At 42.0% G+C, this 27,354-nt stretch overlaps 1 long non-coding RNA gene across 1 annotated transcript; it reads left to right on the top strand.

Annotated features, from left to right (window-relative positions):
* Window positions 1-5,370: 5,370 nt before the first annotated feature.
* On the top strand, window positions 5,371-6,632 carry LOC137469975 (uncharacterized). Its single transcript, XR_010996845.1, has 2 exons — window positions 5,371-5,439; window positions 6,302-6,632. It is a non-coding gene; the product is annotated as an uncharacterized lncRNA (long non-coding RNA).
* Window positions 6,633-27,354: the final 20,722 nt, after the last annotated feature.

A 27,354-nucleotide genomic window follows, 5' to 3' on the forward strand; every position in this document is an offset into this window, starting at 1 on the left:
TTACAGAATTAAACAAGAATGCTGCATTTCCCTTAATAGATTCTTGTCTGAAGAGCTCTCAAAACTACCACATTCTCAGAAAAAAAGGGATTTTACTGAATTCTCACTTTCTTCCAGAAACTCTGGCATGTATCTTTATGGTCAGCTCTACATTTACGTTTAAAAATTATCATTCTGCTATATGAATGATCTCAAACCCTTCAGCAAAGGCTTAAAGGCAAACTGGTTTAGTTCTAATCCATCACCAGATTTTTCACTTGAGGTTTTACAGAACCTACAGAACTTAAAAATATCACAACACACAAAACCCTGCACAGATCAAAAAGACTGTAAGGCAGAAGACTCCAAATTTTAAATATTACTTCAAAACAGAAGATCTTGACCACAGAGCAGCAGAGAACTTGCCCAGCTTAGCTAATGCAATGCTACAGCCCCTCTCTCCTTTCCCCACAACATCCCAGGAAAAGGCAGTGTGACACTTGACTACCACCAGCAACAACTTTTATCTGCTTCCCTGATCCCAAGGAAAGTTTTTACCATGGAAGATCACTGTATTTTCACAGCTATGGCATTATGGTAGATTAGTCTGAAGCTCCTCCCCAACCTTTGGATGACACAGCTTCATCCCAGCAGCTGGCCTCCCACTGGTCAGAATTGTTTCTTTTGAGGTTGTGCTGATTTTTTTAAACCATTCTGCATTTGCCAGAGGGATTTACTTCTTCAATGACAGTGAAAGGTTTATTTGCCATCTATAGAAACATTAATTATTGAATAAAATCAAGCTCAATCATCATGGAATGAGGAGACAATTTCTAATACAATTCAAACCCTCATCAAGCTTATTTTCTGGCACACATAGAACATCCAGACTTATACCTGGATGACTTCAAGGTTTGACCTCTTCCCCACCACAAAAGAGCACCAGCTCACATGGGGACCTCAGGGGCCAGATCAACACCCTCAAAAGGAGGTCTTTTCCAGCCTAGTTGATTTTGTGATTCTGTGAACATCATTGGCAATCATTTGATGAGTTCATTTGAGCCTCTAACTGCAGCCCTTCCATAGAAGTAGCAAAAGTAGGCCCATAAAATACAGATTAAACCTCAGCCTGCTGGGCTAAGACTCAAGAGAGCAGATAGGAATTTTTCCATGGATTTCCAAGTGTTTCAGACCTGTCCTGGTCAGTGCTGCCTGAGCAGATACCTATGACAGATATACCGAGTCTGTTCATAGAGAATCAGTACATCCCAGAGCAGGGGCATTTTGCAATCACACATTTGCTGTCATGTATCTGACTTGAATCATAAACCTTTATTACCCCAGCATTTTTTTCACCAGCTTGGAAGAATGCAGTGCATGAGATGATAACCTTCCCTGGATTTTGCAATGTCTGCACTTCCTCAAACACAGTTAAAAATTTACATGGCATCAGCAGAGCAGAGCAAATCCAAGAATCAGTATTGCCTTTATACAGTACTTGGAATGAATGGATTTTTAATTTTTTTTTCTATTTTAAAGAAGTTAATTCATTGCTACATCAGCATTTAAAAATTTAAAAAAGACTCTTACATTCTGTTTTGGCTTTTACCATGGTTATGGCCCTTCCCAAAATGCATGAAATTACATTTTCTGAAAAGACTATCTCAAATTCCATCATTCATGCTCCCCTTTTTTTTATTTATGGGGATGGTTATGGGTCTGATGAGCTTTTCCATCACACTACTCTGTCCCAGTTTTATTTGAGCTTTGAGTGCATACACTATGATTTTTATAGACTAAAGAAAATGTATTATTTATGGAAACAGTTGTCTGATTAATTACTCCCATACACTACTGTCTCAGTTATTTAAATTTTAAGTGCATGTAACTATGATTACAGAGATTAAAAAAAAATTAAAAATAAAACCTTTGCATTTGTACCAGAGAGAAGTTTACCATGGTTTTTAGTTACTTAAGGATTTCATTCCATTCCTGAGGTACACTGCCAGTTCAAAGATAGGGATGCTCAGATTAAGCAAGAGCTATTGCAGAATAAGTATTATTTTTGCTTTGATGCATTGTCTCAATTTCAACCACTGGTACACATTCTTCTTCTCTTGCTGGAAGTCTGCATGCAAATTCCAGCTCTGGACTTTCTGGGTCCAGGACAGCTCATGATAGAATTTCACAGTATTTAAAGTTTGGCTTTGCCAGCTCACTACTTTGACAACACAGATGATCTTGAACCCTAATTCTTTTCCTATTCCATTGGAAATATTCAGATTCAACAGCCAAGATTAGAATTATCAGATTCATTAAAATAAAACAAAGGCAAGAAAAATTGCAAAACAACAGACCAAACCCAAAAACGCATCTAAAAGCTCAGAGCCTTGACGCTTCCCTCCACCCACCTTGCTCCTCAGCACTTTTCCTCCCAAGGTGGTCCAACACAGGAATTTTCCCCAGCTAGGCTGGGCAGGGGAGCAGGGGAAGTGGATCAACCTCATCAACAGCTGGCACACGAGGTCAGGGCTGTGGAAAGAGCGAGCAGAGCTGCACAAAACACAGCCTGGAGACACGGGTAACTCCAGCCAAAACTCCAACTACAATATCATCTCAGTGCTGACATGGAGCCCTGAAATATTTAGTTTTCATATTTAGTGATCAGAATTAATATTAATTATTATTAGTGATAACAATTAATCTCAGAATATCCAACGGAAGAATAGGGCTCCTGTGAGAAAGACGTGATATGCAGGTGCAAAAGAGTATCACAAGGTACCCTAGAAAGGTATTGGGTGGAGCTCTTTTATGAAGATATTCCTGCAAACCTCACCAGCTCCTGTGGTCTTCTTCTTCAGAAAAAAAAAAAAAAAAAAAAAAAACAAAGAACCAACAAGCAGCAAATTAAAGTACTTTTACTTTCAGTAGTAAAAGACAGTTGGGAGGTTTTAATAAACAAAAGTGAACTTCTGATGAAACAAGAAAAATCAAAGCACCTAATACTTTGATAGACAATTAAGAGAAAAATTTCCACTCTAGTTCTTGCATTTTATAAATCCTGTCACAACAGGAAACAAACATAAGAAAGGAGAAATGGATCCCATGCTTTGAAAACAGAGGCTTCAAACATAAGAAGAGCTGATACTGCACACTAATCCCAAGGTATAGGATAGATGGTCCTTTTCAACTTTCTGACACAAAGACTCCAGCACTATAATATTGCCAGTCAGCAGCAGAAATAAAGAAGAGAGCTGGAGCAAATTCAGTTCCCATTGCCCCATCACTGACAGAAGGTAATAACTAAAACAACAGTTATTTTCCATGGAACTGTCCTAACAACTCTTGGACTTACTGTTTGTCCTAATTACATTTTATTATGCCTTTGTGGCTTTGTGTCATTTTTACAGCTGTATTTCAAAGCACCTTGAGATGTGCAATGTGATCTATACATCAATTTGTAGTAGTAGTTGTGGTAATAGCATCATTATTTTGATGTGGCTTCTGATTAATCTGCAAATAAAGACCTTAATCTTTAAATGTTTGATGTTTGTCTATGGTAACTACATAGTTTCATACTAGTTCCTGTTTAATTCTCATTCTTTTAGCAGGGGTTAAAGTTTTTTACATGAGGGGCTGAATATTTGTGAGCATGTTCATGACTCAATTTCCTGGAATCACAATACACCGAATTTGTTTGAAAAATATGAAACATGAGCCTTACAGGAAAAGATAACGGTTCTAATGAGAGGGAGACCCTTAAAGGTATCCACAAAGAAGCAGCAAGAAGTTATTCAAAACACTATTTGTATTTTGTTTGCAATGCCATAATTTTCTCCAATGTTTTGAATGCATTCCAGATTTCCTGAAGTGCTAAAATATTTCTCTTCTTTTATGCACTTGCTGTTCTCTAAGTGCTGGGCAGATTACAGGGTGATTGATGATGAATAGAAGTTGTTTTGCTTCTCTTGGAATAGTCTACCTTAAAGGATTCTCTTTTGCCTCCCTCATGAACAATTAATGTGGTCTCTTAACATCTATTTTAAATATTTATCAAAAATTAATCATTAGGAGGTAGTGAATAACTCAGTACTTCCACACAGCACTATAACTGAATTCCAGTAGAGCTGAGAAGGACATTTGAGCCACAGAATTTCTCGCTTGAGCCCAATAAAATGCTACCTGTACCTTCCACAGACTCAGTGACCAACCCCAAATCCAGCAAGGCGAGCACTGGCTGAGGCCAGGTTAAGTCCCCATTCTGCACTGCAGGCTGCCAGCAGAGCATTCTCTCACACAAAGCCCTGCACTCGGGGCAGTGCTGCTGCCATGCAGACAAAGGTGGCAATTCACTCTGAAGACCTGCTGATGTCACACGGGTCTGTGATGTCACCGAGCCCCTTTGTGTCAATGCGCCTTTGTGCTCACTCTGCTCTCCAGCTTTTGATAAACACATCATCTCTAGATCTGAAGCTGCAATTAACCCTCACTTTTCTCAAGCCTGGTTATCAGAAAACGGGCTGAGGAAGCCAGGGCTGTTCAGCCTAGGGAAGAGAAGGTTGTGTGCAAACTTCACAGCACCTTTCAGGACCTCATGGGGTCCTGCCAGGGAGCTGGAGAGGGACCCTTCATCAGAATCTGTAGTGATGGGACAAGGGGAGTGGGTTCAAAGTGACACAGAGTGCATGTAGATTAGATATTAGGAAGACATTCTTCCCTGTAGGGTGCTGAGGCCCTGGCAAAGTTTGCCCAGAGCAGCTGTGGCTGCCCCTGGATCTCTGGAAGTGTTCAAGGCCAGGCTGGATGGAGATCTGAGCAAGCTGGCCTAGTGGGAGGTGTCCCTGTCCATGGCAGTGGGGATTCAAGTGAGATGGTCCTCAGGTTATCTTTCAAATCACTCTATTCTGTAGCTTGAAAATGTGCAGAAAGGGATTTTTGACAGTTCCTTAAGTTTCAATGGATTTGGGCCCTCCCAGTTAAACTGATGTTCTGTGTCTCTCCCACACCTGCACAGGGATGACTCCTGGAATCCAGGGATGCATCAAAACACACAGAATCAGCTTTCCTTCCACCACACTATCACTGACCCCGAAGGCTACAAACACTGCCCAAAATCAGATCCAGCCCCCCACATGAAGGAGCTGAGTTTGTGCTGAGGTCCCTGGAGCCCAGGTGCACCCCCTGAAACCTCTCCAGGACCTGGCTGAACCTCCAGGCATGGATAGGGGGAGCAGCACTGGGCTGAGCATTTTGTTTTGGCTGTCCAGGGCTTTTTAACAAGTCATACTAGCACTGCTTTCTTCCTAAATGGTTTCCAGTGATCCTGGCTGTTTCCCAGACCCCAGTGAGGATGCCTCTGAAGTCAGCTGCAGTCTCTGAAGTGTGCCTTATTGCAACAAGTATCTTATTGCAGAATTTTAAATGCCTACAAAGTGAATGCAGTTGCCTTATTTGTGAAAGGTGGTGCCAGAAGTATTATTACATTTCAGATTCTTTTCCCCAGATAATGGTGGAAAATTCTGTTTTGAATCCATCCAACATGGCACTTAGACAGAGGAATGTCCGTGTTTTTGCTTTGTGCTCCTTTTTAATTCCGACTGTTACATTCCTCTACTTCCACCTTCCCCTTTTTAAACCATGTATCAAAAATCACATGATTATGGGTCGCATGCATAAAACCTCAGAGGTTTTAGACATACTGATAATAATGTTTATCAGAACTAAATACAGACACAATTAGCATGTGTGTTATGAATGCTTAAAATACCTGTCTAGCAGGTATTTTGACCTATTACTTCTACAATAGCACCAAAATTGATAGAAATAATTCCCTGGTTGCAAAGCTGCTGGTGATTGATTTCTATACCATAAAAATATGAAAACTGAGTGGGTAGAACCCCAAAAAACCATCTTGGGGAGGTTGAACTCAAAACAACACAGAGAAGTCCCTTTCTCCAAGAAAAAAGGAGTAAGGATCCTGTGGACAGTAGTGTGCAGCATTGTTCCAATGCCAATGCATGTTGAATGTCAGTTTGAAAGGGGCATCAGCCTGATTGCCACAGCTCAGGAAAAGCACATGCTCTTTATTCCTCACAGAAATGCCTCGCTCTCCCAGACACTCGCCTACTTTCTGGCTCTGTGTGAAGCTGGTTCATCAAGCCACGTCTTCCCCAATATAATTTGGTTTTTAGGTGCCTGCTATATGAAAGGCAGGAGGGGCAATCGGAGCATTTTACACAGCAAGTTCACTCAGCATGCTATTAATAATACTGAGAACTCTTAGCACAGGTCCAAAGTAATTTAGGCTCTCTTCCATTTGAAGCCACAAGACAATAAGAGGAGGCTCCAAGAGAGGTGTGGATCACCCACAAGAGGTCTGAAGAGCAACATGCATTTTTACTGGAAGTCTGTTAACTAGCCAAAACCTTTGGAACGCCAGGACACCAATCTGGCAAAGTGATCTCTCTCTCTGCTTTATTGAAAACATCTTAGACAGCATAATAAAAAATTGCCTTAATTTCCATAATTTTAAACTTGTCTTTCTGCTGGCCTGAAGTCTCTCAGAGCAGGGAAGATTAGGAAATGCAACAGAGCTTGACAGATTTCATTTGACCAAAACACAAGAGAGTGAGAAAGAAGAAGACTGGGGGGGATCTATCAAGGAGTCTGGTATGGGATGTATTTATAGCCCCTAAACAAGGATCTAATCCAAAGTCAACTGAAATCAATAGGGAGACTTATTGACTTCAGTGAGTATTGGATCAGACCCTAAAAGCAGAGCTTCCAAGCTACAGAAAGTATTTTGGGACATGTTGTACTAGGAATTATCAAGAAGAATGTGAAATAACAACCCAATCATATTTAGGGTGGCTTGTTGGTGACCAGAGCAGATGAAACAAAAAGCTCTTCAAGGAGATACAGCTCAGGGATTGTGGGGCAAAGCTAGGGGCCTGTTGTAAGGTTCAGGCAGTTGAAATTCTCATTTTGGTGAGGTTTTTTTCTCTTGGGCTTTCAGCAGGGCCAAGGTCAGACACGTCTCCAGATGTTTCAGATATTTAGTGTCACGCGAAGTAAAAAGCATCTCAAGGTCACTGCATGTACTAAGCATGGGTGCTCCTTTCCTGTTAATCCCAATCTTTTATTCAACTCATTGGCAAGAGCTAACAAGACCTGTAGAAAATCAGCCAGAAACCTGTTAACCTGGCAAGCATTCAGTTTTGACATGTGTTATCTATTTGGCAGTGGAAATATCCACTACCCAAAAGTTTAAGATGCTTCAGAAGAACACTACTCAAAAACAGGGAGAAATCCAAGTGGAGAAAGTGAGCTGGGGATTAGCTCCTCCATATCAGCTGAGGATCTGGTCTGCTCACATCCAACCAGCTGAAGGTGACAAGGACCAACAAGCCCATGAGAGCGGATACAAAGCCTGCCTGAGTGAGCTTGTCCCCAAGGAGCTCTCCTGCCATGGAAGGTGACTGGTGTGAGGAGATCCACAGCTAAAGCTCCTCTCAATTTGAGTAAGGAGAGTATGGGCAGAGGAGTGGGGAAAGGGTAGAGGAAAAAGAGATTTGCTTTGCTGGCAGACTTGCAAGTCAGTTTGTGGTTATCTCCTGCACCAGGAATCTCTGGTTTATTTGATCATCAGGACATGGTTCTAACCTAGGTTACTATCAGCCTGATAACAGCTGAGGTGAGAGCCTCTAGCAGTTCTGACACACCAAAATTTACTAGAACCACTTCTGAGACATGAAAACCATAGATTTTTTTAATGTTTTCACACTTGTCTTATGCTCCCTAAATACAGAATGGGGTTGCAAGGATACCTGCTCCAGGTACTCCTACTTGGAGAACACTTTATTTTCATCTGAGACCTTCAGGAGGCTGAAGACCTCTCCTACAAGGACAGGCTGAGAGAGCTAGAGATGTTCAGTCTGGAGAAGGAAAGGCTCTGGGGAGACATTAGAGCAGCTCGCAGTTCGTAAAAGACATTAAGAGAGACAGAAAGGGACTTTTTACAAGGGCATGGAGTGATGGGACGGGGGAATGGCTGCAGACTGACACAATAATGGGGTTTAGATGAGATATTAGGAAGAAATTCTTTACTGTGAGGTTGGTGAGAATGGAACAGTCTGCCCAGAGAAGCTGCAGATGTCCCACCCCTGGAAACAAGGATTGGGTGGAGCAAGGCTGCAAGGCAAGCTCTGAGAACCTGATCTAGCTGAAGGCACCCTCATGATCAAAAACCAAGATGAAATTGCATAATAAGCATGTAGGGCCCTGAAACCAAATTCCTTTAGGGGTCTCTTCTTCCTTCAGCTGTATCCTAATTAAATCCTCCTGGAATTCAAGAGACACTTCTTCTGACTACAGCAAACTCTGGCATCTTTCATGTTCTTAAAGAGCCTTCTAAAACAGAAGGCTCTGCACTGTCCCTGCTCACCTGATATCCTTGGTAGGTCTGTTGTTTGGCAGTCAGGAGGTTCTGACAGCCCAAGTAGAGCTACAAATCCTGGAAAACATAGTATTGTGTTAGTAATTACCAGAATATATTGCCAGAATATAGCTGGAAGCAGAGGGGACTGGGAAGTCTACAGCCTTTGTGGCCAGATCACGAGGCATAAAAGCTTTCTCTATGGATTCTCTCTGCAAGGCTTATGCCAAAGGGAGCCTTTGGACCTTCAAATATTTTTGGGGGGTGGGGGAGAAGATAAGTGGAATGGATAAATGGAATCCAAGGTAATGCCAAAATATCAGTGATGACCAAAGCTTTTTTCAGTTGAATGTTATAATATTATCAAGTCAGAAGTTGTCTTTCCTAACAGTTAAAGGGAGGCTGAAAAATAGAAACAGATTTTTAAAAGCAGGTGAAAATTACCTAAAGTAATCTTGACAGAGCAATTAGCAATAACTTCTCAATGGGTAGGTAAAATATTTTACCCATTGTTTTACCAAATCCAGTTGGTATAGACAAGACATTCTGTCTTAGAGCAGCAGGTAACAACCAAAGCATTAAATGCTGACAGCCAATACCAACATTAGAAAGCAAACCACTGGGATTACTGATGCCAGCACTAGGAATCCACATATGGCAGGCAATTGCTGTGATCTAAAACTGTGTTTAACACACAAACTAGTCCAGATCTCATAGCAAGAAACTGAGGATCAGACAGACATTCTGCATTTTAGCTGCAAGGACTTGAAGGCTTCAAATTCAGATTAATGCACTTGTAGTGTAGGTAAGTAGTCAAATCTGCAATTATTTTCCAGCCCCTAGGAAAACATGTTAAGCAGCACTTTAAATGGAAGGTAAACATCACTCTCAACATCACTGATAAAGAAGTACCTAACATGATCAGCATTTCTATTACACTTTCATCTTATATTTCCTCCTAGCCCCAAATGTAAGAGTGCTCCATTAAAAAAAGGGGTGAACATCCCTCCCTGGTCATATCTGCAGAGGCTGAGCTGGCACCTGGGCTCCTGTTTCCTGCCCTGCAGAGCACAAATGTTCCCTTGCCCTCCTTCCAGACATCCCTGGCCCCTGCCACAGAGGAGAGGCTGGAAAAATAAACCCAATCTGGTTGGCTGATAAAGAACACAAATGCATTCACGTCCAAATACAAAGTGGCAATCATGCCTGAAGAGTTTAAGTAGCAAGCCACGCAAATATTGCCGAGTTCATGGGAAAGGAGGAAAACAAAAGGGAGCCAGATGCCTTAGACAACCTGAAGAACAACTGTCCCAAGACACCAAGACAGATGGCACAAAAATCTTACAGCAACAAGAAGCAAAGAGGTCACCTCTAGATTTCCAAAGGATCAGCCTCCACTCCTTCCAAATTTCTGAATTAACAGCCTCAAAAGCCAATTAAGAATGATACAAGGTACAGCTTCTGCACTTCTGTAACATCTTAGAAAAAATTCATATTCCACAAAGAATTTTCCCATAGAATAATCAGTTAAAAACCATCACTTTTTCAGAAAAATGAAGTGGCTTTGAAGAAATCACAGGCAATATTAGAAATGTAAACATATCAGACATTCCTCTAAGGACCATCAAACAAATAAGGAGCAAAATTGATTTAAAAGAGCTGATACTGTTGAAGAATGGAAACTTTCCCTAAGAAAGGAGCTTGAGAAGGTAAAAAAAGACCACTGTAAAGACTCAGATGTTATGAGTTCAAGCTAAACAGATTTTTTTTTTCCCTAGGAATAGAGCTGTACAACATCTAAATTCCCAGCTAGAACAAATCCTGTAAACCTTTGCTTTCTAATATATTAAAGCTCTCTTTTTGAAAAAAATCAAAGTATAAATATGGATGAACTTAGAATTATCATTTGCTTAGATTTTCCATGTGAGTTTCTCATATGACCCTTCTGAGGAAAATAACCAAGGAGACTGTCATCCTTTTCACACACACTCACAAAAAAAAAGTTATAATGAAGAACCACTCCTCAAAATGAGAAAAAATTATGTAACTGCAGCATAACTAAAGGATCACTATACAATAGTAAGGGGAAATCCTCTTTATTTCACTGATTTTGTACTACATCTCATGGTCTAAGCCATACAAAAATTAATTAAAAATAGGTTTGAGTGGGAAGAGAAGCAGGAAAGAATAACTATAGGAGATGGACACAGAAAGACAGATAAATTCAGTGGAAAACAAAATGTGGATAGGTAGGTGGCCACATACGTATAGGCACACTCTCAGCCTACCTTTGTAGAGACCTAACACTAACTCAATACACAGGAAAAGTACTTTTTTTTTTTTTTCAGAGTTGAATCACTTTTAGGGTCAAGGAAAAGAAAATTAAGCCAACCATGGGTTGGAATTCTAGGAGAAAAGAAAGTCTCTGATCTCAAACCAGTCTTTACTGTTCTGATAAACAATTCAAGTCATGCAGCAGAAAACCTCAAGATCCACAGGATGTGCTCATCCTTCGCATGGGACCAGCGGCCCAGGATAAGTTTAGCAGCAGGCTACCCTCAGCTGCCCCATGGGGTCTGTGGGGTGAGGCGGTCTCAGGACCTTTGACTCCCAGGATGGCTGGAGCAGACCACAGAGCAGCTACATCCCAGGTGGATCAGATGCTTCTTCACAGCAACCTGGGCCTGCAACAGTGCCCTATGGGTCAGCCCTGTCTCCCTTTGTCCATCACACCACAGAAGAGAAAAGTGAACACAAACAGACACTGCAAGTGTCCTTTTTTCTATATTTTGATGAAGCCTGCAAACCCTGACCTGGCAAGCACTGTTAAAATGAGCCAGCCATTATCTGGGGAGCTCTCACAGATCAGGAGCAGATTTAAACAGCTTTGATAATACCCTAGGGAGCAAATTACTAATGCATTATCACAGCCTGATCAATTAAATCAAGTCAGATGCTCAGGTGCAGGAGGCATCAACCTGCAGGAGTTTTCCCACTCTTACACCTGCTGAAGGTTTGCTGCATTACAATGAACACTTTCACCTGGCACAGCAGGACTGCTGTTGCACTCCACAGGTTTAGTGGAATTCATCTATGTTCAACAAAGCTTTCTCAAATTCTTTTCTCACAATTCTTCCCTGTGGTTCTGCTCCCTCTGCCTGACAAGAAACACATATTTGTCTCATTTGTTCCTTGTAATGATGGAAATTAAATAATGTCTGTACCCAGACATATAGGTACAGAGAATGTTTTTTGGTTGAAGGAGGGTAGAAGTGAAGAATTTTTTATTTGAAGGGTTTCTATTACCAGAAAAAGCTTTGCCTACCATCAAGATAGATTCCTAGCACTCAGCTTTTTTTTTTTTTTTTTCTTCCCTATGAATATTTGGCTCTATCTGAATTATTGACTGTATTTTCAGACTTCTTACTCAGGTTCAAAGACTCTGTTTATAACTATATGTGCATTCCCCTTTGAGACAATGGGGTTGGTGTTTTTATCACACACTGCAGGGCAGAAGGATTTGGGGCAATTATCTTGCACATACTGTAACAAAGATTTTCCACAATTGCAGAAGAGACATTTGTATGTTTATGTTACAATACTTTGCTCAAAACAGCAGCTGGGCCATAATCTTACAATGAGTAAAAAAGGTTTGCTTACACAGAAATTACTAGAAGATCACTGTCACAAAAAAGGGACATAGCTGTACAGTGCAGTTTTAGCTATTGAATATTGTCAGAGAAAAAAAAGCTGCCTGAGATATTTTTGGCATTAAAAAAGAAATATTCTCTTAATACTTTATTTTCTGTTTATGTGGAACAATGTAGGGAATTTAAAATGAGTCCAAAGTTTTGATTGGCCTAAATTTGCATTTCTAAGTGCAAAAGAAAGTTAGTGGAAAAGCATACATAACACTAGTAAAGATATATTTTTCCTCCCATCCAGTATTTTTCCCCCATTAATATCTGTCCTGCAGCTTCATGATGAAGAGGATGGATGCCTTAATTAGCAGCCCCAGAGAATGGCAAGGGGTCTTGCACAACTTCCCCCAGGCTATTTAGTTTAAAGCATGCAAATAGCAGGATTGCAATAATTAGGGATGGAAAGGCCTTCTGGGTCAGGAAGACCCCAAGCCAGGACAGAGCTTTTCCCTACAGTGCATTTCCTAGGATTCTGCAGAGAACCCTGGAGTTATCCCAACTTGTGTAAGGACAGGGGAAACCTCCCGAGGAAGCTCCTGTGCAGCCAGAGCGGTCCATGGGGCTGGGAAGCCTCAACACCAGGGGAAGTGGTCAGTGATGTCACATCTCAGTCACAGGGAGGTGTCACCTGCAGACAGGGACATTCAGAGGAGTGACATCAGAGGGGGGAAGCACAGGAGCTGCAGGGAACTGCTCTCCTATGGTCTTTGAGAAAAGAAAGCAGAATCAAAGCAGGTTTCGGCTCTAGAGGGGAAGGTGCCCTCATCATGAGATCACTCTTCCACATGGGGCTGTAGAGTTACAGGAGCCTCAAACAGATGCTGAGACTTTCCAGACAGAAATTTGAATAAGTTCCCTACTAAATTCTGTCCCAAGGTATACAATCAGAATTTCATTTGCACAGTGAATGCTAAACTCTGTTCCATCACCCAACATTGTTTTCTGTAATAGCAAAAAGATCCCCAATAGAACAAAAAAAAAAAAGATTTTATATATCTTTCTGAGGAGACAAAAATTCCTGCAGGTCCCAAGGCGGTATATTCTGACAGGTTAAATGGTGGAGGGAACATATTCAATAAATGGAAAGTAGAATTTGTGGGATACTTTTTACTCCACAAGTTCTGCTGGCAAAGCAGCAGAAAGACAAGACAGGAACCATGTCACCATATCTTCCCTCTAACCCCTCCTGCACAGGCCCAGGCCAGCAGCACAGAGCAGCAGTTCTTCCAAAGAGCAGACTCTAAGTTGCACAAAACTGCTTTAAAACCATTCAGCATCTCGAGTGGTGGAAAGGGGAAAAACTATTGGCCTGGCTGCTGCACTCAGATTTTTTCCCAAGACTGCAATCTTTCCCTAAACCTTTTTGCCTCTAGTACATAAAGTGATCTGCTGAAGATCTTGGGAGGTGGCAGAGAGGGTAATGCATGAAATCCTCCTGACTGCATCATTAATGAAGATGTTTTCCAGAGGTTCATTGCCCTGGAGAAAACCAGCCCCAAAGGAAGTTTTGCCTCATTGCAAAATAAGTCGATGACTCTGCTCTGGAAACGCTGTATGTAACCTTGTTCATATCAAAGAGTCCCATGCTCAGATGTTGGGTGGTGCTGAGAGGAAAGTGTTCAGCCCTAATTTTGACACCCTGTCTGCCCAATAGAGATAGGAAGGACATTGTTTTAAAGGCAGCAAGTAAGGGGAAAAAAATTAAAAGAAATAATTTCCTTGGAGGAGAAAAGTCAACTTATCACCACATTGACCCACTCACCGACAAAAATGAGAGTAACACTAGATTTGAGTTTTGGATATAGACAGAGTTGTTACAAAAGCTCTATAAAAAATGGTCTTACAAAACATGATGACTAAGAATCACATTGCTGAGGTGCTGTTTCTTCCAGTTCACAATGAAATAAATAATTGCTGTTTCCCTGTAAAAGCTACTTGTGACATCTGAGCTCAACCAGGCACTGCTTTCAGAAGGGATCCTCCAAATGCGTTCCCTTCTTGCTCAATCCCCATGCACTAATAAATAGACACATGGAAGAAAAAAAACCAACCAAATCAAGTCCATGGCTAAAAAAACTACAGTTTTGCAGTGACATGCATTCAAAAATGAATTGAGAAAAACAAAGGAGTAATGGTGGCCTCACTTCCAGATTCTTATTTAGCATAAGGACAGATTTAACCTGGCTCTGGACTGCCCACTTCTCCCCCTAACACAAGGTCCTAAATGTATTTCCCATAAACACTGGGAAAGTGCTTTCAGTGAGCATGTTTAGCCTAAAGCTTTGATCATGCCTACACTCATTTTGGCTTTTCTCTTCAAATCCTCCTCATCGCGCTGACCACATACTCCTCTGGCTTGTTTGTTCACATAAGCACAAAACAAACACTTTCAAGAGGTCTTTCTATACAAATGTTCTACAGTTACAGCAGCAAAATCCTCAAGTGACTCAGTTTATTACATAAAGCCTGGGATATCCTAGGCATTCCCAGAATACTGATTTGATAAAAAAAAAAAAAAAAAAAAAAAAGAAAACCAGCAGGACACATTTGCTCTATTCCAGTTTGTTTTGCCAGCAGACATGGCTACACCTCACATCTGGCCCCCATGTCTAGAAAACCAAGTTTTTAGGACTAAAATCTCTATATGGCCTTATTTCTTTCTGCAGACACACATATTCCAAAATCACATTAAATCCCTAAATAAGCAAAGGAGCACATTTCCCACAGAAGTGAATCATTGCTGATTGCCTTGTCTCTTGCTTTTCTTAAAAAAAACAGCTTTATCTCATGGATAGAGACAGTATCTATGCATTTACTTGGCCCATGAAAAGAGCATAATGAAGCAGAAAATATTTTTCATTGTTCCTGACTCTGCAAATTCAGGGGAGGGAGTTGCAGAGTTTTTTTAGTTTGGGGGAGGGAGTTGCATTGTGAAGCAGGGTGGGTATTTTCTTGGTTAAGATATATGTACTAGAAATCCCTCAAGAGCATTTACAGCCAAGTGATAGCAATAGCCTTTTCTTCCTGGAAGAGTTTTCATTGAATCCCGCTGCAATTAAATGTTCAGTTCTAAACAAAGACTGAAGGCTTAAGTTATGTAAGGAAGTACTAAGGAGGAATAGCTTGCTCCTCACCTCAGAAGTGCTTCTACACAGCCCAGCCTCCCATGACTGTGGTTTGTTCCCACTATTGACTTGGATATCTGGAGCTCTGGGGACACAAGGCATGCCTTTAGCCTGTGCAAAGCCCACAGAGAAAGCAGGAATCTTCCAGTGCTGCAGGGTCACACACAATAGCAAAATGCTTGTGAATTGGTGAGGGAGGATGAAAGTGAACACTTACACTGAAAGAACAACCTCTGTCACACTGGCTTGTTGCCAGAAGAAATAACCCATTACAATCAAAACCCAGTTAAGTCAAACAGTCCATGCTTAATTAAGCCCACTCTAAGAGTTTTCTGCTCAAAGCAGCTGATATTTTCAGCAGGTGAGACTGAAGCTTGTCAGCTCAGAGTATCAAATCTAAACCCTTAAATGTGGGTGTCCATGCTCCATGTATTGCTGACATGGAAAAGAGGATGTAGAGCCCAGAACAGGAATATTCAGAATACAAAGATTCAATTGAGAACACCAATAGCTGTGCCTATGCCACCAAATACAGAGGGCTGGGCCCGTTCTCCGGCCCTCAGGCCGAATGAATGCACAGCACAATTCACATCCATGTAAGCTGGATCCTCTTTTCCTCCCCAGAAGGGTGTCTCATTCATATTATCCACTGGGACCTGACCTTGGCAACTCTCTATTCCCAAAAGATAGCCAGAAGTCACTTGGGTGACTGATATTTGCTGAGTATTAAAAGTGTGCCAGGAGTTCTGCTCAGCTGTCAAACAAACACTCTGAGCAACCAACAGGAGCCTGGACAGACACATCCCAGCCTTTTTCAATTTATAGGGATGGTATGCACCCATCCATCCCAAGATCATTAACCAAAGCAAACAGTTTCTTCTGAGCTTAAAAGAAGGGTTTTGTCTTAGAGGTCATTACAGCAAGCCCAAAGCCAGCAAGATTCCTTCCAATAATTCAAACAAGCCTCACACCCATCTCCCAGCACCAGGCCCTGCTCAATGGGTGATATGCTAACTCACGGCAGACTCTGTAGCCTAAATGTAATCCCAGACCACTAACATATCCTGATTTTTGTGGTGCAGAAGCTCAGAAAGTCCAATTCTGAACCTTGCTTGAAGTGCATGGAAGAGACAGGGAAAGAGGCTGGCTGAACACAACAAATATCAGCTCATTTTAGCCATCAAAACCACAAAAATGTCTACAGTGCTGATCAGGCATCCAGAACAGACAGGGGAGATAAGGAAGGCAGGAAACCACACACCTAAACACACACAGGAGCACGAAGCTACACACATGCACCAGTTTGTCAGGGCTGCTTGTCTGTAAAAGCAAAATAAACAGCAATGCTACTGAAAAGGTTTCTACTCTCCTTTTCAGACAGAGGTGTGCAAGCCAAGCCTTGACTCATGTGGGGAGAGGGTGTTTCATTGTGGTTTGGAGATGCATCCAGAATTTTTTATTACTCAGAAACTTTGGTTCTGAGTGTATTTTTAAGGAGTCTGAGAATGAAATATGATTCATATTTACATCTGTTAACATGTTGGGAACAGAGAAAAAAATAAAAAAAAAAAAGGATGAGCAAACTGCTGCTGAAAGAACTAAAATAAAAAGTTGGTTCAATTTCCCACAAAACTTTCTAGGTTTGGGCAGAAAATATTTGTGTTCCCAAAAAACCCAAAGGTGAAGGCAAAAGACAGTGGCAAAGTCAGCAGTGATTTGAGCTGTGCATCTGGTTTTTTGGTAAGGTTGATTGGGAAAGCACATAAGAAGTGTTGCAAATTAGTTATGTCAATTCCAGATTTTGATACAAACTGTTTAGTCCCATGATGTAATTTGGGCTGGCTGGCCAGAGCTCTTCCCCTGTAGAAAGAATACATTGTAATAGTTTTGTCTGTGTGAATGGTGAGTGTACATATTCTTATAAATAAGATGTTTTGTGCAAGCTTTTCACATAAATCTGGGACAGCTGAAGTATAATGGAAGGAAAATGTCACATTGCAGAGAATTTTTTCCCCAAATTAACCTCCATGAATGTCTTAAGAGCAGAGGGAGCATCTAATGAAAGAACCTTTATGCAGATGCAGATCATGACATTCCATTCATAAAACCAGAAAGAAGCAACATGATGTAGCTGCAAGACTGAGGGGAAGGAGGGGAAAAAAAAAGTGCAGTTTCAGAGTGTGGCAAAAGCTCCAAGACGTCTTGACTAAGACCACAAAAATTCTTATTACCCAGGCTGTACATCAAGGCTTTCCAAGCTCTGATTCTGAAAGCCTAACCTTTTCTCAGGGCTGAAGTGTCTCATATGAGAAGCAATCCCCATAAAGATAATTTTTATGCAGAGCAATTATCTCTAATGCACGCAATGATGGACAGGCAGCGATTGGCATTGCACAAGTAAACAAGCAGCAAGTCAAGGCAGACGTGAGCAGCCACAGATGGGAGAGAAGAAAAATCATTATTCATCTCTAAAGAGGGGCAGTGAGAGCAGAGATTCTCCAGCAGGACCGGACAGACAATGGCAGAGCCAAAAGCAGAAGTTTTGCGAAGCAGCGCCTCTCTCCTGGGGCCTGCCATCCTCTGTCGAAGGCCAATCGAGGATTAAATCTGATTTAAGAACATTTATCTGACATCTTGCCACATAATAAGAGGCTAGAAGATACCTCCTAATCAATTAATATATAGTGACTGTTTTTTTTCATACTGGGTTAAGCATGGCTTTATCCTATCCACACACAGAAGGGGAGGTGGCAGAGACAAAAACAAAGTAAGTGATATTCTTAAGTTATCTGTAGGGCAAAACCCTTGCCCAGTGAACCACATCACCTCAGAGAGAAAAAAAAAGGGCACTCAGCAATATAGATGTTAAAGTGATGTCAGAACAGCCTGGCAGTGCAAGAGCACACTCAGGAGACTGCAGACCAGATGCTACAGATTAAAACTGCTCACCAGTCACAGCTAAGAGCAGCATTCAAAAGGAGAATCAAAATGCCCTATACTCCTTTTGTGAACATCCCTGGCAGGGGTGCAGACAGGCAAGGGGAGGGCTACCAAAGCCCCAGCACCTGAAAGATGCTGCCCTCTTCCCAAGCTGTTCAAAGGGGCTGCTGTGGCACTGTGAGAAGGCTTTGAGAGCTCCAAGATGGAAACCACATGCGAGCACCCCCCTGGGAAGAGCCCCATGTGCAAGGCAGCGGGCAGACCACCAACTAACTCCATGTGTCAGGGGCTCACAGGGTGTTTGACTTGTTTGGGAACCAAACAGGAGGGGGGGCAGATAGGTTCCCACCCTCTGGGAAGAGCCTGGCACGTGACGTGTGCTCTTGCTGCAAGGGAAGAATCCCACTCTGGAGAATGTGCTGGAGAAGCTGCCTGACAAGACAAAGAGGCTTCTCCTCGCTTTCTGTCCCACAGTTTATCTCATCTGATGGTGAGATAAACCTGGCATGGGCTCCTGTGAATTAGAGAATTGCTAGGGGGTCCCAATTCTGCACACTCTCTTGCCTAAACTGACCAAGGTAATAATTCCTGAGGTAGAGAAATATCCCACTAATGTCGACATTCTCCTGTACCAGCAGCCAATCATTGCAAAGTAAAGGATGAATTATAAAAGAGTAGCAACTCTGCTGCTGCCACCACATTCTCACCAGAGAGGCTTGAGGTCATTTACTTTTCTTGCCCCATCCTCATTTTGCTCAAATGCTCTGTCCATAAAACACCTTCTTTACAGATACCTTCCCTCCATTCAGTTCATTTCTCCCTTTCCACTCTTACATCACCCTCTAGCATCAGTTAAATCCCACCACCTTGGGATTTAACTAGCATCAGTTATATCACACCTCCATGTGTTACCTCTCCAGGAGAGGAGGCAGGTGTCACCAGGACTGCCCAACTCCTGTCCCCATAAGACTCCTCCAAGGTTGTTTATGAACTTTCCAAGCTCTGTGACACACAGCAAAAGTGCTCAAGGAAGGCAGGGGCAGCTCTCAGGGAAGGTTCAATAAAGACACTCTGAAATTTGGCCTCTAGCTGCAGTTTCAAAACATGGTTTTGGGTTATGCCACAGACTTCCACAAAACTTGGGCCAATCCTCGGATCTCACATGCTGAGCTGTTTTTGAAATCCAGCTTCTAACCCTCCTAGACGCAAGGAAGACCTGCTTCTCTGCTGCACAAGGCTTTACACAGATAAATTCCCAAACTCGAGAGAGAAATCCAGAAGGGAGAGGGCTATTGCACCTTTTGAGTAGTTATGCAGACATTTTTGCCCCTTTGCTTCTGTCCCCCTTACAATCCTGCAGCCACATCTCAGAAGAACACTGTAACATAATTTTTATCTATTGTGTTTTCTCAACCATTAATCTGGGGAGATTTCAATGACAGAAATACTGCTTTTCTGGTTTTTTTTTTTTTTCCTCTGTTGCTTTGCTAGACTCGGATACATTTTTTGAAAAGGGTATAAAAGTCAAATTTTGCCACATTTACATTATGCCACAAAGCCACAAAATATTACAGGCAACAACAAAGCACAAATCAGAATTTTTACTACTGCAGAACACAGGTAAGCCAGTGTCTTATCACAGCCTGCCCAAATACCAATACTGTATTACTTTGTATCTCTTTATTTTGGTTGTTCTTCTATTGCAGAATTACTTCTGCAGTGCTGCAAGGCTTCAGCAACATAAAATATTTGTTTAGAACAAATTTTAACTGAACCTAAAAACTGCACTGTACTTATATAATACTATTTGGTCATTTTTATGCAGGGTCTCTCACTCATTAAAATTTAAATTCGTGTCCAGACATCACTAGACTAAAATACTATTCTATCTCCAATATAAGGAAATAAAGTGAATACAGTTTGAGAACTTAAGAAGGGCATCTTGAAATACCATATTATCTGTGGGAGAGAAAAAAGTATAAAAAATAAATAAGTAAAAATTATTATTACCCTAAGGGTCAGAGAAGCAGAAAGATTAGAATGCAGGCAATCTCTAACAAAAAGAAAAGCCCCAAAAACACAGCACCACATCAGCTGTCACATCACTGGTGACAGTCTGGCTCAGCTCAGCTACCTGGATTTTCCCAGCTCATAAGGTGCTTTAATGCTTTGTCACACCAAGAACTCAAATTAAGGGGCAGACAATCAAGAACAAGGCAAGTAGGTGCAAGGCAGATGGCAAATGGTCCCAACAAAATACTCACTCACAACCTGAGACCTCTCTTTGGCTGGAATCACCCACTGGGTGACATGCAGGCAGGGAATGACATTTGGGATACAGGCTCATGGCTTGTAAGGACTTGAATGAAACAGACTCAGTTTTATCTGACTATTGTTTACAGCAGTACCTGGTCCCCAGGATGAAAATGATTAATCTGACCCACTGCACAGCACTAAAGCTTTGTAGGACCTGCTGTGGAACTGCTGCAGGACTGTTACTGTAACTCAGAGCTACATAAATAGGCAGAACTATATAACAGCCATGAACCCCTTGAAAAGTATAATTCTTAGAAACCAAGCAAGAGTGAGATCCCCCCTGAGAGAAAGGCAGCAAACACCTGGGCAGTGCAGATGAGTGGCCAAAGTATGAGCATCTAAGCCCTGTTGGTCTGGACCAGCTCAGACCTGAGGTTAACTATCAGGTCTAACCAATCTTGTGGTCCCACTTGAGAGAACAGAGGTGCCTGAGAGCAGAAGCAGATGTGATGTGGTACCACGGTGCTGCCTGAATGGCTTTAATGAGAAATGTTCCTTCCTTTGTCTGAGATGGATAAAAGCAGACCTGGGTTGTCAGCTATGGCCTGGTCCTGTTGGTTGCAGTTTGTAGAACATTTCTGGCTTGAAAGCATCTCCCCCCTTTCCTCATCACTCCCTTGAAAAACTCTGTAAATATTGAAATCGTGTATGGTTTGAGTTTTTTTTTGGGGGGGGATTTTGTTTTCATAAGACCATGTTTAACTAAAGGTTAAAGAATTCAATATTTACAGCAGAGAGTGATGAAGGACAGAAGAGGAAAAAGAAGTGCAGGCTTAGCTTCCCTTACTTTAAAGAAGTTTGTTCCTTTTGGTTCATCACACAGTTAGTAAAAAAGCTGCAGAGTTTGAAGAATTGTGATGTCTCATGGATTCCATTCTCCATTTTCCCCCAAACTAACAATTTGCTTACACCTCCATATGCAATTCTTGAGTCTCACATTTAGAAGTGACATTCCATTCAACTCCAAGCTGTCCCATAAAATTAAACATAAATTAGCAAATCAGTTTAAAGAAAATTTCCCAGAAACATTAAAAGAGCTCATTTGACCCTTTCAAAAAAAAAAGATTTTACTTTTCAAACAGCAAATTTTGCTTTTAATCTCTATGCTTTATGCTACCACAAACAAGTTTCCATGGCATACTTACAACTAGAAATGAAAAGCACTGGATGAAGGCTCATATGACCTAGTTTATTATTAAAGCACTCACATCCTTCCAACTCTGCCACTGTGTAATGAAGATCTAGACTAAAAGACTAATGTACAAAGTGTTTTTTCTTCAAACTGCTAAGTCTGTGTTTTCCTCTCAAGATTCCAGCTGAGCTCTATTAACACCAAAGTAATGTACAGCCACTGAATTTCACTCCAAACTTCACCAGCTTTCATCTGGCTCCAGAAGACCCACCAAAGCTGTGCCTATGTATTATTCTTTCAACGAGCAAAGGATTAGTATTGACTGATTACTGGCTGCCCAGCAATGCAAGAAACTTCTGAAGAGTGGTCTTTGGAACATCTTATACTTGAGAAAGACATTAAATATCAAACCCTAATTTATTAATTTATGTAAACATTTTTACAGGAGCCCATGAGAAGCAGCCTGACTGCCAGCCACAGTTTAATTCCCTCTGATAACACAGAGACTATAAATCTTAACCAACAGCTCAACATGCGAGGCATTTGATGTGTCTGGGAACCTGCTGTATGAAAGAAATGAGCTGGTAGAAAAAGAAGCAAAATGCCTATTCCCATGGGAAGAGTCTGCAGGACTGGCAATAGATCATTTGTTCATTTGGAAGACACTTGTTCCTCTGGTAAAACAGCAACTAATATTTTTGCTTTCCACTGCTCAGACAGGAAATATGGTGCTAAGGGCCAATAGACAGAGCAAGTCATCGTGCTAATTACACGGTCAGTAAACATTTGCTCTCCCATGTTTCCTAAAGGCCTGAATGGTTCCTGGTTGGAATTCAGCAGTGGGACCAGCCACTTTTTCCTCTCTGACACAAGTGCTGAGGAGATGTATCACATTTTAGAGGATATCCAGGTTAAACACCCCTGTTTTCACAGGATGATCCTGTCACCTGGAAAATGTTGAGTGCTACCACATTTAGAGGGGAAATGAGGTTTCTGAAGTATCCAAGGAGCAAGGTTCTGAAAGTGGCCCCTCAATAGATGGCAGACATCTAAATTTACACAGCCCAATAAATGTACAAATGGGATTGTAGAGCAGGTCACTTACAGGGAATTTTTTTTTTGTTGGGCAAATCCCTTCTAGTCCTGCCTTCAACCATATATAAGTCATATTTCTCACATACAAAATCATTCAAGGTGAACCACCTAACACAAGAGGGTGTGGAAAAAAGCCTATATGGAAAAGACCTACAAGAACACAGCAAAAGAAGCAGATTTTATTTTATGGCACAAAGGTCTACTTGCTTGCTGTAATTTTTTGGGTTTATTATACCTGGTCAAACTCCAAAGTTCTGACTAACACAATATTTTTATTGGGCAACATCATCTTTGCTGACTTTCTGCCCAGCAAAGATCCAGTCAAGGAGCTGATCTTCTCCCATAGTGGACATGTCTGGTAAATAGAGAGATCCACTTAAGATTCCCAGTAAACTATCTTCTTTACACACTCTTCATGGAAGAAAGCTACTTCCCATCCACACAGCACTCAAATTCCTGACTGGTACTCACTAGATTAAGATGAGCAAGTCATAAGATGCAGTTGTGTAAACATCAAAGGAAAAACAAACATTCAAGTGTTTTGAAAACGCTTCAGAGTGAAGTCCCATTTCTCATGTGCCCTGAGTGCAGCTTCACCCCCACAAATAAGTTAAACAGCTCCCTAATAGCATTCTGAACTGTGTAATTGCAGGCAAAATGCTTGACTTCCACCCACTGCTTCCCATGCTCTCAACACGTGCCACCAATCATTTCCATTTTGATGTAAAGTTGCTTTTCATTCTAAAGGAGGGGTTTATTTTGTTGATGTTGCTTTGCAATTTAAAGAAAAAGCAACTGAAGACTCAAAGCATGGGCAGCATATATTAGATCTTGCCCTGGTACAGACTATCAAACTACTGCAGATGATGTGAGGAATCATCAGCTCCATGTAATTTCCTCTTTCACATCTCTCCTCAGCTGTGCCTCAGAACTAATGTTCCCAAAGAGGGTCCAAATACCCCCGCCCAAATTTAACCACATGCTGGTGGTGCCCAAAAGTGAGCAGCAAACCCCTGAACTAGAGGCTGCTTCTGAAACCTGCCCTGAACTAGTCCAAGGCACTGAATCCAATGACATTTTCTACACCAGGCTTGAACAGAAGGTGCTGTGCCCATTGCACTCTTTGACAACCCTTGCCTCCTGCTATTTGCAACACTGCTTAGCCAAGGTGAAGTCTGAATGTCATGAGAAAAAATAGGACATTTTCCTGGGGTTTTCCTTTCTAAGTATTCAGCTGGAGAGGACAGTAATTATTTAAGTGGTATTTTTAGCCGTATTTGTGACCCTTGGGATTAGATAAATTTTTCCCATTGCAGCAGGTTGGTTTACTGCAAGCAACACACTTGAATGATTTTCCTTTCACCTCCATTATCGTTTAAATGCCTCTGTGAGGCATTGCAGTCAGCTCCTCTGCACAGAAGTGGAAGAGTACCACAAATGACTGTGCATTAATAAAGAGGCAGAAAGCCCCGCAGTTCCTCCATTACTCTGTCATCAGAGATATCTGCTCTAGGTTGTGCTCGGAGCATTAGCCCATGTAGCCTGATATGAGTTCACGAGGCTGGAATTCAAAACACTAACCAGCTGTGGGAACCCGGGAAGGAGGCTGTCACACTAAATGGTATCCAGATTAGAGCTGTGAGAATTTGGGAAAGCCCGTCTAGCAAGCATGATCTCTCAGGGGGAGGGAGGGAGAGAAACAGTTCCCAAGTTGTTAGACTCCTAAGCCTAAAGGAAACTAGGGCTGTCTCTTTAGATACTGACACTGAAAGGTTTGACTGGAACTAAATCTGTATCAGTGGATATTTTCCCAGGGGAAGAAGTACAGCAAGCTATTTTATTGAATTGAAATACTGATAATTACCTTGAAGATGCCTTTTTCTCCACTGTGCAGTGTGGGGCTGGGTGCACATGACTACCTAAAGGATCTCACTGTGGCAGAACTGAGGGGAATCGTAGTCCAAGGGATGGACCCTCTGTGTCACCTTGCACATGGGGGAGTATATGACATGTCTGACATGCAGGTGCTTGATTTAAAATCCCCACCAACTAAGCAGCCAAATTCAAGAGAAGACTACACAGTGAGATATGGAAAGAAGAGAGAAAATGCAAATAATTTATTACTTTTCTACCTTACAGCTGATATTCCACATCGCTATTGGAAAAGGGGGGCAGGAAATACTTGCCTGTTGCCAGCTCTGATGCCTCAGGTGATGTAACAGGGAGAAGTTTCTTTACAACCAAACATTGCAAAACTTTTAAAAATAGATTTCTTTTCCAAGCCTTGCTAAGGTATGGCAGACCTGAGGACCAAGTCCCAAACTGATATTTACTTGCCCCTTTATAAGAGTCTTTCAAAATTCTCTGAGAAAGTAGGACAAGTGAGAAGTCTTTAGACAGGACCACAGGCATCCTGCTTGATTTCCTTGGATGCTGCCACACTAGCTCAGCCCTCCAAAGACAGTGCCCACACTGACAGGGCAGATTCAGGAGGGGAGGGTGCTCAGTGAGCTGTGGGCACATCCATCAGCCCGGGCCGGAAAAGCAACGCCCTGCAGGTGCTGGCTTTGGAGGAACACATCAGGGGCTGGAAGGGGCCTGTTCAAAGGCAGGGATGCCTCAGGAAGTGATCCTGCTCTGCACACCCCCTTAGTGACCCTGAACGCAGGAGCCATGCAGATGGTGTCAGACCCCTGTGGGACCCCGGGAGCAGGGCACACAGCCTGATTAATGTCACACCTGTAGGGCTTGTGGGAGCGACTAATGACACGTGTCTGGTGAAATCCCCACTGCAGCTTCCTCTCCTGTGCCACAGACAAGCCTATTTATCTGCTCAACTTTGCTCCAGACTCAGAGGGGAAAAAAAAAATTCCACAAGTGGTTCTCTTCTGTCAACATGTTAATTGGTCTGATTATGAAAGTAAACAATCACAGGGACAACAGGAAAAAATAAAACAAACAAAAAGGGGCAAGACACAGATTCTGTACTATGTATAGCGCTGAGGCAGCAAACCAAGTGAAGACAAGACCACAGCTTTCTTCCTCTTTGTTAATTAAAGTGACTGGCAGCAGTCAGGAAAGTGTTGATGCTCTTTTGTCTTCCAATATATTTTGTTTCTTCAGCAGCAACATCAATGGCAACAGCCACGATATGACACATTTTTGTTGTTGAAAGTTTGCTTTGTAGAAAATGGGCACTACAGTCACATTTTCCTTCTCATCAGAGGGAACTCTAAACTCCCATTACTAGATGCTTTTTTCTCCCTTTTCTGTAACAAAACACTAGACCAGAAGAAATCAGGGAAGAGAATGGCCATTGAGTCTTCTGAAAAATTCTAAGCATACCCTTCCTTCCCAGCTCAGAAGAGCCTCTCTGCAGAAGTGACAGAAACCAAAGTAACTTAACTCACACATTCCCAACTCCCTCTTCCTAAATGGGGAAGTTCACACTTGCAGGGATAAGCAAGTCCTGGCTGCCATGCCTGTTTTTACCTCCAGCCCAGCTGAACTCTTCACTTGGGATACCCACCTCAAATGTGGTTTTAGCTGCTTCCTAGGTGCTGTAACACCAGGTCCCAAACACTTTCATATCTTGCATGTTCACACAACAGAGCCCCTCATGCCATGGGAACCCCCAGACCAACCCAGGGCACTTCTCCAGTCACACAAGAGACAAAGATGCTGGGTTTTTTTACCCTGAAGTTTCTTTCCCCTCTAGGTAAAAACAACACAAGTTCCTGCAGAAACCCATCTGGCAGTCCTCACTCCTGCAAAGCCTTCCCCATCTCCCAGCCCAGACACAGACTACGGAAGGATGTGCAGGATTAGGCTGCAAGATTTAACCTGAGGGGAGCTAATGTGACTCATGAAACGAGACATCAATTACTGAGCATGGGAGACAGATTAAGGGAGAAGTGGAAACTGTTTCTTTTCAGTGACTCGTTTAAGCTGTGTTTGATTTAAGAGGTCCTTGACAAGAAATGCACTTAAGGGTTTTAATACTTCAGCCATTCCAAGCTGCAAGTGAATAAACCCAAAGGGCAAAGCACCTTGACCCCTAAACAGCAATCAGCCAAAAACCAGTCAAGATATAACATGTCCAGCCCAACATCCTTTTCCCAGATTTCAGCTGGAGTACTACAAAGATTCAGGCTGTCATGATAAAAGATGGCCAAGCAACTCTTCTGGCTTTCTCTGAGCCCACTGCAATGATTAGCAGCAAAACATCTCTTCCAGTGACATAGTCAAGACAAGTTCACCTTTCAATCTGAAATCCTGATTTTAGATGGTTTTCAGCTGCCCAGTATTTATTACAGGAGCCTGCAGACACTTCAGACATGCATGAGGACCCCATAAACTTAATATTAAATACAAGAAGCTTGTAGGAGCCTGTGCAGAGCACGCAGAGATTTTCTGCCAGATTTGAGACAGGAAGGGTCCTCCAAGATGAACAGATAAGTGGATGGGAATCACTGTCATTCGAAAGGCTCCATCCTGCCTCTGTCCCTCATCTCCAATATATCTAGAAAGATTCACTGATTCTACACTTCCCCAGAATGCTTCAAGTGAGGTCTAAAAGAAAATGAGCTCTAAAAATACAAGGATGCCTCTGCCTGAAAATATTCACATACA

Source organism: Anomalospiza imberbis, chromosome 3 (assembly GCF_031753505.1).
Source record: "Anomalospiza imberbis isolate Cuckoo-Finch-1a 21T00152 chromosome 3, ASM3175350v1, whole genome shotgun sequence".
NCBI lineage: Eukaryota > Metazoa > Chordata > Aves > Passeriformes > Viduidae > Anomalospiza > Anomalospiza imberbis.